This window comes from Lactuca sativa, chromosome 8 (genome assembly GCF_002870075.4).
Source record: "Lactuca sativa cultivar Salinas chromosome 8, Lsat_Salinas_v11, whole genome shotgun sequence".
In the NCBI taxonomy this organism is placed as follows: Eukaryota; Viridiplantae; Streptophyta; class Magnoliopsida; order Asterales; family Asteraceae; genus Lactuca; species Lactuca sativa.
In genome coordinates, this window is record NC_056630.2 from 17,749,227 (window position 1) to 17,754,205 (window position 4,979).

Here is a 4,979-nt window from a genome sequence, read left to right on the forward strand (position 1 = left end):
GTATGAGGTTTATACCTGAAAATGATGGACACAGGTGGGAAGTTGATGGGTCTTCAAGCTTGCTAGCACCTTCTTCTTCTTCTCTAACCTTCTTCTTCAACTACAAGAGCCAAGAACACTCAAAACTTGCAATAACACACACACACATAATCCACACACACGAGATTAGGGTTTGTGGGAGGGTTGGAGGCTAATAAGGGTGGCTAGAAATGAAACCATAATTTTCCTTAAATAAGGGTAACCCTTAAAATTAGGGTTTTACACCTGAGCTAGTACTGCCAGCGTACCACATGTATGCCCAACGTACTAGTTGGCTCTCCGCGACCATGCAGGCTGCATGAGTACGCTACGTGTACTTATATGTACGCCCCGCGTACAACCTGTTTTGCCAACTTTTTCTATCAGGGACCAAATGCGACACTTTCGATAAAGATTCAAAGAATGATAAAATGTACCTTATTTTAGGATGTTACATGGAGTCTCTGATGGATCATCCATCTTAGGGGGGGGGGGGGGGGAGGATATCAAGACCTATCCAAAATCAAAATATTTAAAATATATTATTCTAGAAGAGACCTATAAAGTCAGAAGTTATTGTTGTAATCAGATCTAATGGAATGGGTTTGAAACGAATCACCCTTGATCCAAACCCTTTAAAAAAATTTAAAAACATGACGCTCCCTACTCCGATAACCCTTAGGATTTTAAATAATTGACTTCATACTTGTTTCCACCGAATCAACTAATACTTGACCTTTTTTCAATGTTACAATTCCATAATTTTGATGTGTGCCACAATTCCATAATTTTGATGTGTGCCACAAAGTAATATTTATCAAAAAAGATAAAATGTCTACTTAAACAATATATAAATTACATAATACTCAAAATCCAACACAGTAAGAGTTACATTTTACATAAACATAAAGTTGTATACTTTGGTATTATATATATATATATATATATATATATATATATATATATATATATATATATATACATATATTTACACGATACTCTTATTAAACATATTAAAATCCTAATTTTTTGTGTTTTTGGTATGAAAAGAGCAAACTTATAATTTTTGCAGTCTAATATTTTCATCCATATATGCTCTCATATTTTAACACAAAATTATATAAAATATTGATTTACACAGTCTATTTACAGTTTAATGCAAAAAATTCACAACTTAATACAAACTGTTTTATAATAATTCACTAATTCAAAGAAGTCAAAAACTCAAACTCTAACACCACATGACGCCACCAACCACCTGTAATAACATAGTAGCCGTCATTTCTTCCAAAACAGATCTGTAAATAAAGTCATGCATTAACAACTTAAATATTACATTCACAGTCTAATAAAGCCTATTAATCACTCATTTTGAATTTAATACAAAACAATTATAAAAACTAGTGGATTCTTACCAATTTATACAACAAAAAAAATAAATAAATTCATAAGAAAATTAGCACAAAAAATTATACATAAATCATTCATATTTTAACACAAATTATAAAGAATTCACAACAAAGTGTAGTCAATTCATAGTTTAAACATAAATTCATAGTTTAATTTAGTCAATTCACATTTTTAAACACAAAAATCACAGTTTGATTTATGTATACCTTAAGATCTATAGGTCATTACTTCTTTCAAAGTTTATTACACAAGTATTCACAATTTAAATTTTACAAATTTATTCAGAATTAGATAAAATCATATTTGTGTATAACACTTCTTTCATCTTATATTTCAGAAGAAAACAAAAAATTTATAAAAAATCACATCTTAATATCAGTCAATTCACAACTTAATACACTCAATTCGCAGTTTAATACACAAAATTCACAACTTAATATAGTCAATTCATAGTTTAAACAAAAAAATCACAACTTAAGTGTAAAACCCCGTTTATTTATTAAATAAATAAATTAATTAATGAATTGATTGTAGTCCTAAAATAAATAATTATTTATAAACGGCGAAGAGCTAATTGTCATAATTTTAGAAGTTAGGGGTTAAAAGTGTCAGTTCCGGATTTAATTTGAAAATTTTTTAGAAGTCAGGGTGCGTTTGGTAATTATTGGACATGATTTAAAAGGGGTTTCAGAAGACAGGGTATAAATGGTAAATTATGTACCTAAATGGAAAGAAATTTGTCATGAGGGGCTATATGGTAACTATTGGAGTTCATTTGAAAAAGAATGGATGGGGAGGGACTAGAAGTGTATAATTGGGCATAAGTTTGAAAGAGATACGGGGTATATCCGTTCCTTCCCTCATCGCATGGAGAGAAGAAACCCTAAACCTAATGCTATGCAACAGCCGCCACTCTCTTTTCCTCCATGCCGGCCGTCACCCTTCGTTCTTGGCGTGTCCGACCACTGAGTCGCCGCTATGCTATCCCATTAAAGTCGGAATCCTCCCTTAGATGACATGGCAGCGAGGGTTCAACAGGAGGTCATCTGTGGCGTCGCTATTATCCTTCCCGATGGAGGCCGCCACCCTCTCGCGTCTTCTCCTGTTCCGCCGCCATTCTCCGTCGCCACCACTGTGAGGTGGTGGTTGTTATCGCAAAAATCGCCGCTGCCGCCGCCTCTTCGGGGATTCTGCCGCTGTCAAACGCCACAGGTTTGATGTGTCTACCTCTCCTGCCGTTCGCTGCCGCTTTTGGCTATTCTGGTGTCCTTCCGACTGCTGTGCTGCTACTGTTGGGTTCGTCCTTGCCGTCGCCGCTGCCATCGTAAAATCCTTTGCTGCCGCCACCGTACACCACCAAGAGGGTGGCTGATTCCAAGTTGCAGGCAACAAAATGTGCGTGTGTGCATTTCTGTTAAGTGCATGTTGTGTGTGATTTGTTTGAGCGGGAATTGCAAGAACCACCACTACCACCACCTCACGGTAGTGGCTACCACCATGTGTCGGCTGTGTGTGTGCTTAATTTGTTTAGTGTGTGTGTTTAGTTGAGTTTTTAGCATTGTAATTTGTATCAAAAAATAGAATAATGGAAAGAAACTCGAAACCACCACCGTAGGGTGGTGGCTGCCGCCACCTGCCGCCGTGTCGGGTGGCGGTGTGCTTGCCTTGTGAGATTGATTCGTTTGGGGTGCTAGAAACCCTAATGGGCTCAAAGGAGCTCTAATGGGCCCAATGAAGCTTAATGGACTCTAATGGACCCAGTAAAACCCTAACGGGCTTAATAATATTTTAGCGGGCTTAGTAGGCCCAATAAAGCCCTAATTTACATAAAAGGCCAACAAATTGATAAATGGGCTAATATTTGGATTGGAAAACCCTAATGCCAATAAAACCCTAACTTTAAGAACTATTCGGGTCACACATAAGAATTATTTAATAACCTGAGATATTAAATAATAAACTTTGATAAAAATTAATCTAATGGATTAAGTCCTTAATGGGTTAAGTAGGAAACTTAACCCTAATCATCATTTTATGTGAAACCCTAATTTCACTTGGATTTACTGTTGGGCTTTTCTATTGGGCCTTGATGATTTGGGTTATTAAATGGACTATCCAAGATCAAGCAAATGGTCTAGAGTAATTTAATGGGCCTAGGGTAAGGCCCATGTAAGGGGCTTGGGCCAAATTTGGGCCATAGATGGGCTAAGGTTTGGGCCTTAATGAGTATATGATGTTGGGCCTTAGAATGAGACCATGTATAGGCCTAGGCCTAATTTGGAAAATTGGGCCATGTGGGGCTTTGATTGCTAGTTGACTTTGGGCCTACGGATTGGGGCTTGGGCTTGAATAAGCCAAGCTTGGGGTAATGTAATTATCCAAAGTAAGTGTTTATGGTTATGTGTTGGGACCCAATTATTAATTAGGTGATGTTTTGATATTGACAGATCGGAAATCTGTCATCCAGCAGCTGGGGTTGAGTCTGCGGGACTTCAGCAGTGTAGATGTTAGTTGTAAAAGTCGAATAGTGTGTCTTGTAATGATTCGCATTTTGTATGTTATTTTACTAAGTCAATTTTAAATGCGAAGTGTAGCATGCGAATGTCAATGTATAGACTTAGTATATTTTTTGTATGCTCCCTATAAATAGGGACTTAGGCTTGAAGTAGACAGATGATATCGAAACACAATATTTCTCTTCAGCTTACTTTGTAATCAGTCTTAATAAAACGAGATCTGATTAATATTTACTTCGTGTGTTCATCATCTTTCCTCATTCAAATCTATTGTTTCGAATCTTAATTCTCGATAACAATTCTCTTCAATTGGTATCAGAGCAGGATTCAAACCACTTAGATCTGATTTTCGTATAAGAATCATTTGCTTTTTGAGTTACAAAATTTACTCAAAAATTTCCGCGCAATTTTGGTTTTGAAAATCACTTTTGATCTTCATATTTGAATTGATTCTGTATTTGAATTGTTAAGTCGAGTAATCGATTAGTGATTTTTGATCAATTCGTTTGATCGAATTCTGAAATTCATCAAGTTCTCAAGTTTTCAGAGATTTTTTTGTTCATCAATGGCGAACTTCAACATGAACACAATGACTTCTTTCTCTCATTTGCTTGGTTCTTCAACCAAAATTCCGATGTTGATTCCAGAATACTATGATCAATGGGCTTGATATAATGGAAGATTACTTAAATGGAATTGATGAAGAACTTTGGAATTGTATCTATGGAACAGTTCAAGCTCATACAAATGTTCAACAAATTGGTTCATCCACTGGATCTCCTGATGTTAAAGATCAAAGAAAACGACTGAAGGATAATGAAAAGAGGTGCATGAGGGAATTAAGAGGTACTCTACCTCCTGTGGTTTACAATTACATTCGTAGTTGTAAAACAGCCAAAGACATCTGGATTACTCTAAAAGAAAAGTATCAAGGTAGCGAAAAGACGAAGATCAATTCTGTGAAGCAATGTCTGATTGAACTGAACGAATTCAGACAAAACGATGCAGAAACTCTTGAAAGTTACTATGATCGTC

The 4,979-nt window shown here is 36.0% G+C and overlaps 1 long non-coding RNA gene across 1 annotated transcript; it reads left to right on the forward strand.

The window, feature by feature from the left end:
- Positions 1-2,284: 2,284 nt before the first annotated feature.
- On the forward strand, positions 2,285-4,196 carry LOC128128139 (uncharacterized). The gene is made up of 2 exons (XR_008225799.1): positions 2,285-2,910; positions 3,876-4,196. It is a non-coding gene; the product is annotated as an uncharacterized LOC128128139 (long non-coding RNA).
- The last annotated feature ends 783 nt before the right edge of the window (positions 4,197-4,979 follow it).